The sequence below is a fragment of the Palaemon carinicauda genome, chromosome 16 (assembly GCF_036898095.1).
Source record: "Palaemon carinicauda isolate YSFRI2023 chromosome 16, ASM3689809v2, whole genome shotgun sequence".
In the NCBI taxonomy this organism is placed as follows: Eukaryota; Metazoa; Arthropoda; class Malacostraca; order Decapoda; family Palaemonidae; genus Palaemon; species Palaemon carinicauda.
The window spans coordinates 114,712,931-114,722,930 of NC_090740.1; the positions used below are offsets into that span (position 1 = coordinate 114,712,931).

The 10,000-nt window shown below is 28.7% G+C and overlaps 1 long non-coding RNA gene across 1 annotated transcript in view; it reads right to left on the reverse strand.

Moving 5' to 3' along the window:
• Nucleotides 1-10,000, reverse strand: part of LOC137655102 (uncharacterized) — a 59,127-nt gene that overhangs the window by 22,290 nt on the left and 26,837 nt on the right. The window contains exon 4 of the long non-coding RNA XR_011046813.1: nt 6,252-6,437. This is a non-coding gene — a long non-coding RNA (uncharacterized lncRNA). The remainder of the gene's footprint in view (nt 1-6,251; nt 6,438-10,000) is intronic.

Below are 10,000 nucleotides of genomic sequence, written 5' to 3' on the forward strand. Positions count from 1 at the left end.
GCGATCTTTAAACCTTTAAACCTTTAAACCCAAAGAGAAGTAATTTCACAGTTATATATTACGACTCGAGTCCAGTACAGTCAATTTCACAATGGCTTTCGTGAAAAGTACAAATCAACAACCCGCTGAAATGAGAGCACATGTGCATTAAAACAATTAATAGAAGTTTAGATAACCATTGCAGATGACATAACAAAAACTAACTGCCATTGATCTGGGAGGTCATATAAAAAATGGTTCCAAATCCTCTACTCTAACTTTTTCGCATTCAAAGACCATCCATTAGATCTACTCAGAATTCTTTCATAAATGAACTATATTCCAGTCTTCTACTGTCCATATCAACCTCCATTGCTTTATTTTTTCTGTTTTTATTTATTTTTATAGATTGGACTGAATTGGATTTATGAACTTATTCTCTGTGACCTGACACTGGGCCCTGGGAGGTCATTCAGCACCCAGATACTGCCGGGAGAAACCTGGCAACTACGCAATGGGTCCCACTCAAAGTCGTTAGTTCCTTTGGTCACTGCAACCATGCTATTCTTGTGAGCTAAGGATGGTGGCTTTTGAGGAGCCTATAGGTCTATCTTCTGAGTCATCAGCAGCCATTGCCTGGCCCTCCTTGGTCCTGTATTGGGTGGAGAGGGGGCTTGGGCGTTGATCATATGTATATATGGTCAGTCTCTAGGTCATTGTCCTGCTTGATACGGCAATGTCACTGTCCCTTGCCTCTGCCATTCTTGAGTGGCCTTTAAACTTATAAGTGGAAGAAGAGTAAAGGACTATTAAATTCCTGCAGCTAGGGACTAAAGGAACGCTACAAAGACCCTACGATAACGCCTACAGTGAACAGTGTGAGGGGCACTGAAAGCAATACCACCCTACGAGACATTTATTTTCATAGGCGACATTACACTCACATTCACATTCAATTTCTCTCAATCGCTTCAGAATATCATGTCATGTTTTGCATTCTTTCTTCACTGTCCATAATCTATTCACACTTATTATTGGCATCACAAGCCAAGCTAAAACCCTAGTTGGAAAAGCAGGGCGCTACAAACCCAAGGGCTCCAACAGAAAAGAAAAAATAGCCCAATGAGGATAGGAAACAAGGAAACAAACAAACTATAGGAGAGGCAAACATCAGTAAAGAGGTAACGGATACAAACTGGAATTGAAAAGATACGACACCACTCAATGTGGCAATTTCTTTATATAGAAAATAGCAAATACATGGAACAGACTTCCAGCGGATTTAGTGAACAGTAACACGGTAAACGAGTTCGAGAATAAGGTAGACAAGATCATAAAAACTCCCTAAACCTTTAAACTAAATCGCTCTACTCAAAAGCAAAGGGAGTCTGCGCGGATGAACTACAAAGTTTTAGAGACATCACAAATCCTTGTAACTCCGATGTGTAAGCGCCAGCAACTCCAGAGATTAACCAAGACCCTTTTTCTCATCCGCACTACTTTGGGACGACATCCTGATCTCTATAGTGCTCTAAAGTTCATGTAAATTGGATCTTTTAAGGATGCTCTTTTGAATAATTGAATTGGCAGAACTTCGTAATCCCATAGTGTGTGCAATAGATTTTCTGTTAAACATATCAACTTTGGTCTCGTATTTGAGTTTAACTGTTATTATTTGATTGAAATGTCAATTTTTTGTTGAAAATAATGGTTAGGATAACGTTAACGTTGGAGTTTTTGCTTTTTTTGGTGAAATTTTTTATGTTTACAATGTTGCTAAATCGCAGTAAAATAGCGATCTGTTGCAATTCCTTTAGTGATTAGATGCTGAAATTACTGCATAGGCTGTGAGCTTAATCAACACATACAACACACACACATGCACGCACAAACACACACACATACATATATATATATATATATATATATATATATATATATATATATATATATATATATATATATATATATATACATATATATATATATGCATATATATACATATATATGTATATATAATATATATATATATATATATATATATATATATATATATATATATATATATATATATATATATATATATATATATGTAATATGTACATATACATATATAAATATATGTATATATACATATTACATATATATATATATATATATATATATATATATATATATATATATATATATATATATATATATACGTATATACATATATGTATATATACACACACACACACACACACATATATATATATATATATATATATATATATATATATATATATATATATATATATATATATATATATATATATATATATACAGAGAGAGAGAGAGAGAGAGAGAGAGAGAGAGAGAGAGAGAGAGAGAGAGAGAGAGAGAGAGAGAGAGAGAGAGTACAAAATTACATGACGATTTTAGTGAATGATTATAATCATATAGAATTCTAAAAGGTTGAAATTCAAAATTCATTTTAGTTAATAAAGTATGATATTTGTATTGCCAAAGAGTCTTATTAATCTCCCTAACTCCACCTCGGAGAGTTTGGTTTCGGAATATATTACTCCCGAAGTATTTTCCCGATGGAATGTCAAGGAAATTGTGTCGTATCCTAAAGCTCTGAGGAAACATTTGCTGATCTAATCAGCTGGGCGGTTCGCTTCTCTGCTTCCTACTGCAATGATTCATGCATGGTTGTCTATTTTGCATCTATCTATTTAAAACATTAATAATCAATTGTTATGTAAATGATAACAAACTGGGAAATTAAAATGCTTAGAGCATCACTGAGAGATATCTTTTGTGAAGGATATTCAATGGAAGAACGGAAACAACTTTAATATCCTTTTCTAGGCGAGGGACACTCCAATATCAAACCATTGTTCTCTAGTCTTGGGTAGTGCCATAGCCTCTGTACCATGGTCTTCCATTATCTTTGGTTAGAGTTCTCTTGCTTGAGGGTACACTCGAGCGCACTATTCTATCTAATTTATCTTCCTCTGGTTTTGTTGATTTTTTTCATAGTTTATATAGGAAATATATTTTGTAATGTTGTAACTGTTCTTAGAATATTTTTTTCCTTGTTTCCTTTCCCCACTGGGCTATTTTCCATTTTGGGGCCCCTGGGCTTATAGCATCCTGCTTTTCCAACTAGGGTTGTCGCTTAACAAGTAATAATGATAATAAATGAAGAGAGGATATGATGCGGAGTTAATGGTGCAATATCTGATGAACGAGGAGTCTAAACATAGTCAATGGATCTTGCGCTGTAACAAGAAGAATTGGCTTCTGACGAAAGTCTCTTATAATTTCTGCGACGAAATATCACCATTGTTCTAGGATTAATTAGATTGTCAGTGATGACACGCTCGTTTATAAATAGATTATTTGTAATGATATTAGACCCTTTACTCTAAGGAAGGGTAGGTCAAGTAAAACAACAACGCCTTAGTTACTAACCAATTCAACCCTTATATACGGGAACGGGAATGAACCCCCTATAGAGTAAAACTTCCAAGATGATAGACGCTTACTACATATACATAAAAGGTTCACATACATATATACATTACATACATACTCATAGGCATACGTACATAAAAATATAAGCTGCAGAGAACGGTTAAAATATAAAAGTTAAAATGCTTACGAAAATTAAATTTTTTTGCAAAGTGAGAAAAGCTTAAAGGTTAGATTAGCATTCGCTGATTACAGGATTATGTGAAAAAAGTAGGAGATTTTGAAGGTAAAGAGGAGAAAATTATGAAAATAGGGGATGGAATAGAAAATCTTAGGTTCATTCCAATGTATCAATAAATTTTGATATATATTTATATATATAAATATATATATATGTATATATATATATATATATATATATATATATATATATATATATATATATATATATATATATATATATATATATATATATATACATATACATATGAATATATATATATATATATATATATATATATATATATATACATATATATATATATATATATATATATATATATATATATATATATATATATATGAATATATATATATATATATATATATATATATATATATATATATATATATATATATATATATATATATGTGTGTGTGTGTGTGTGTGTGTGTGTGTGTATATATATATATATATATGTATTATAGATATACTACATATATATATATATATATATATATATATATATATATATATATATATATATATATACACACACATATATGTATATGTATGTATATATATAAATACATACATATATATATATATATATATTTATATATATACATATATATTTATAGATATGTATATATACATATGTATATATAAATATATATATATATATATATATATATATATATATATATATATATATATATATATATATATATATATATCTATATATATATATACAGTGCATACATATTGTATATATATATACATATATATATATATATATATATATATATATATATATATATATATATGTATATGTATATACATATATATATATATATATATATATATATATATATATATATATATATATATATATATATATATGAAACGGTTTTTTTGTTATCCAAAGCTGCAGACTTATTTCATAAAGGATTGATGGTTTATGCTTTCAAATATATAGGAATATTTGTTAGATGTGAATGAATTCTCTATCCTCTATTGTTTTATTCATTTAGAAAAAGGGGAAAACAAAACTCTTTTCTATTGACTTCCATGAAAAAAGGCTTCATTAACCAAACAAGAATAAGTTAAAATTATATGTATTTTGTATGTTCATTATACATATATATATGTATATATATATATATATATATATATATATATATATATATATATATATATATATATATATATATATATATATATATATATATATATATATATATATATATATATATACATATATATATATATATATATATATATATATATATATATATATATATATATATACTTATATACTGTATATATATATACTTATATACTGTATATATATATTATATATATATGTAAATATATATATATATATATATATATATATATATATATATATATATATATATATATATATATATATATATATATATATATATGTGTGTGTGTGTGTGTGTGTGTGTCTGTGTATATATTTATATATATATATATATATATATATATATATATATATATATATATATATATGTATATACAGTATATATACGGCTGAGAACAATATATTTTCACGGAGAATTTCCGATTAAGAATATGGGTTGTTTAACAGTTTAAATATATAGGTTTTGAAGTAACAGCAAGAATTGTAAGCATACATATCATATTGGCAAAGCAACGAGAAGTAAAATAGGGATGTTATCTACCATATTTATAGAACTCACACACACACACACACACACAGACGAACGACCTTCATAGACACACACAACACAAGCACACACACATGTAAGACCTTCACGTTCAGTAGCCTTGCACCATGAAAATAACTCTAAAGATTTTCTGATCTTGTGCAAAGATATAATATAGAATGATATAGAACCAATCGGTTATTTATCATATGAGTTTATCCACCAACCTACAGTAAACAAATAAACCAACTGAACAAAGAAGATTTGAACAAATATTGACAAACATATTTTCCAGAAAACAAAAATATAGGAAGTACCAATCTGGAGCAATGAAGGAATGATTCTATTTTTGTAGTTAAATGGCAAAGAATATTAACTAATACTTAGATATCAATGAATAACGTAGGGTCAGTTCTAACTCGTCTTCTGATAGATACAAAATTTCTCGAAAATCCTGTCTCTTATTATTATTATTATTATTATTATTATTATTATTATTATTATTATTATTATTATTATTATTATTATTATTATTATTATTATTATTATTATTAGGAAAGCTACAACCCTAACTGGAAAAGCAAGATGCTATAAGCCCAAGGGCTCCAACAGGGTAAAATAGCCCAGTGATGAAAGGAAATGAATAAATGATCTGAGAAAAATCAACAAGAAAATATTCTAAAAACATAACCAACATTAAAACAGATACTTGATATATAAACTATAAAAAAGACTCAAGTATGCCTGTTCAACATTCAAACATTTGCTGCAACTTTGAACTTTTGAAGTTCTACTGATTCAACTTCCCGATCAGGAAGGTCATTCCACAACTTGGTCACAGCTGGAATAAAACTTCTAGAATACTGTGTAGGATTAATCTTTGATGCTCTTACCAGGATGACGAAACGCTCCTAGTGGAAGTGATGTTCGCCCTCGTGGCTGGAGAGATCTGACACTTGTCTGTTCTTTATGTTCTTGGAGATCTTTCAAAAGTTGAACACTTACGTTCATGAATTTATAATCTGTCCGACTAAAATATGCAGGGTCCTGCAACTTCCATTCATCATTTTCTCTGGAACCTGGAAAAGAAAATATTTCTTGATGCATAATGAAATTTACATAGAAATATTTGAATATTTCATTGCGAGTTTTTATAGTTTTTGAATTGTTGTATGATGAAACGCTAAAACTTACAACAAACTCCTACTAATAAATATTATCTTGATAATTTAAGTAAATCAATGAAGACGTTATTAAAAACTTTATAATACGAATAACACGACAATGATCAAGTTCTCATAACTTCTAGAAAAAATCGTTCACCCAAAAGATTGATACACCAGAGAGAGAGAGAGAGAGAGAGAGAGAGAGAGAGAGAGAGAGAGAGAGAGAGAGAGAGAGAGAGACCTCACACGTCTCGAACTGTTGACTTAACTGCGCCAGGACTCCTAGGTGCTGGGAGGAAGGACGCTGGTGAATGGTACAACACATGAACATGTACTACCGGGGTCTAAGTGATGTCAGGCGGCGCAGTCGATTGGGGTTACGGTCTACCTCAAGAGCCAAAGCAAAGTCCTTCAAAAGAGGGCAACCGTGTTTACCAGAGACAGATGGAAAAGTAAGCAGGTTAATAGGAGAGAGAGAGAGAGAGAGAGAGAGAGAGAGAGAGAGAGAGAGAGAGAGAGATCTAAAATAAATATGAAAATAGATTTACGAAGCACTTACAGGTACACGAGGAAGCCCATTGAACCCTGTCGTAAATATATACCATAATAAAAATGTAGTAACACTGAGATGACACTGACTATATACCAAAATGAAAATGTATTAATACCAAGGTGACACTGACTATATACCATAATGAAAATGTAGTAATACTGAGATGACACTGACTATATACCATAATCAAAATGTAGTAATACTGAAATGACACTGACTATATACCATTATAAAAATGTAGTAATACTGAGATGACACTGACTATATACCATTATAAAAATGTAGTGATACTGAGATGACACTGACTATATACCATAATGAAAATGTAGTAATACTGAGATGACACTGACTATATACCAAAATGAAAATGTATTAATACCGAGGTGACACTGACTATATACCATAATGAAAATGTAGTAATACTGAGATGACACTGACTATATACCATAATCAAAATGTAGTAATACTGAAATGACACTGACTATATACCATTATAAAAATGTAGTAATACTGAGATGACACTGACTATATACCATTATAAAAATGTAGTGATACTGAGATGACACTGACTATATACCATAATGAAAATGTAGTAATACTGAGATGACACTGACTATATACCATAATAAAAATGTAGTAATACTGAGATGACACTGACTATATACCATAATAAAAATGTAGTGATACTGAGATGACACTGACTATATACCATAATAAAAATTTAGTGATACTGAAATGACACTGACTATATACCATAATAAAAATGTAGTGATACTGAGATGACACTGACTATATACCATAATGAAAATGTAGTAATACTGAGATGACACTGACTATATACCATAATGAAAATGTAGTAATACTGAGATGACACTGACTATATACCATAATGAAAATGTAGTAATACTGAGATGACACTGACTATATACCATAATAAAATTGTAGTAATACTGAGATGACACTGACTATATACCATAATAAAATTGTAGTAATACTGAGATGACACTGACTATATACCATAATAAAAATGTAGTAATACTGAGATGACACTGACTATATACCATAATGAAAATGTAGTAATACTGAGATGACACTGACTATATACCATAATAAAAATGTAGTAATACTGAGATGACACTGACTAGTAGTTTCCCTACTCTTAACCAAACAACCTTATTTTATGTCTAAAAATATCTGTTTTTAGATATTTTTAAAGTTATGATTATGATGTGCCCTTTCCACTTTCCTATACCGATGCTATTTCTATTAGTAATTATATTATAGGAATTATATAAATGATAAAATTTTCAACGACTTTGATCAAATTATGTTAGTAACTGTAATAATAATAATAATAATAATAATAATAATAATAATAATAATAATAATAATAACGATAATAATAATAATAATAATAATAATAATAATAATAATAATAATAATAATAATAATAATAAAACAGAAAGAGTTATTATAATATCAAAGGACTTGTATTATTTTTCTTTCGAAATATAGAGTAACTATGTCTTCCATGTTTAAATCAAAGAAGCAGAGAGATCTTTTAGAATATTAAGTAATTTCTATTATTTTTTCTCCCCAATGCCATGAAGAAGCAGAAATATTGGTTAGAATATCAAGGAATTTTTATTTTTTCTTAATGTCAGGAAAAGAAGCAGAGATCTTTTGGAATATTAAGTAATTTCTATTATTTTTTCTCCCCAATGCCATGAAGAAGCAGAAATATTGGTTAGAATATCAAGGAATTTCTATTTTTTTTTTAAATGTCAGGAAAAGAAGCAGATATCTTTTGGAATAATAAGTAATTTCTATTATTTTTTCTCCCCAATGCCGCGAAGAAACAGAAAGAATGGTTTGAATATCAAGGAATTTCTATTTTTTCTTAAATTTCAGGAAAAGAAGCAGATATCTTTTGGAATAATAAGTAATATCTATTATTTTTTTCTCCCCAATGCCACGAAGAAGCAGAAATATTGGTTAGGATATCAAGGAATTTCTATTTTTATTTAAATGTCATGAAGTAACGTTTTTTTTTAGTGTTTGAATCAAAAGAAGCAGAAAGATAGGTTAGAATATCAAGGAATTTCTATTTTTTTTTAATGTCATGAAGTCTCTTATTTTCTTGTTTGAATCAAAAGAAGCAGAAAGATATGTTAGAATATCAAGGAATTTCTATTTTTCTTAAATATGAACTAACGGTTTTTTATTGTTTGAATCAAAAGAAGCAGAAATATTGGTTAGAATATCAAGGAATTTCTATTATTTTTTAAATATCATGAACTAACGATTTTTTATTGTTTGAATCAAAAGAAGCAGAAATATTGGTTAGAATATCAAGGATTTTCTATTAGTTTTTTCTCCCTAATGCCATGAAGAAGAAGAAATATTGGTTAGAATATCAAGAAATTTCTATTTTTTTTTTTCAAATGTCATGAAGTAACGTTTTTCTAATTGTTTGAATCAAAAGAAACAGAAAGATATGTTAGAATATCAAGGAATTTCAAACATTTTTCCTCCTAAATGTCATGCACCGTCTCCCTTACCCCACCAGACCCATTTTTCTTGCAGTCCGAAAAGTAATGATCCAAAGAGTAGCGTCAGGAACAGAAAAAAAGTCAACTCTTTCCGTCTTCATTTCTTGAGACATAGAGTCAGCTATTATATAGTTTCTGATTCAGGTATTTTCCCTTTTTTACCGTTAGTTATTCTATTCTAAAATTTAAAGAATACTATGTCATTGGCCTAATCCATCTATTGCATTGATTGATTTGGCAGGATTCATGCTTTTTATGTCTCATTTAGTTAATTTCGATATCATTTTTTTTAATACATGTCTAAAAAATTCTAACGAGAGCCTTCTCTTGCTTTTAGAAATTGATAAATATAACGGTCAAGCAACAGAGAG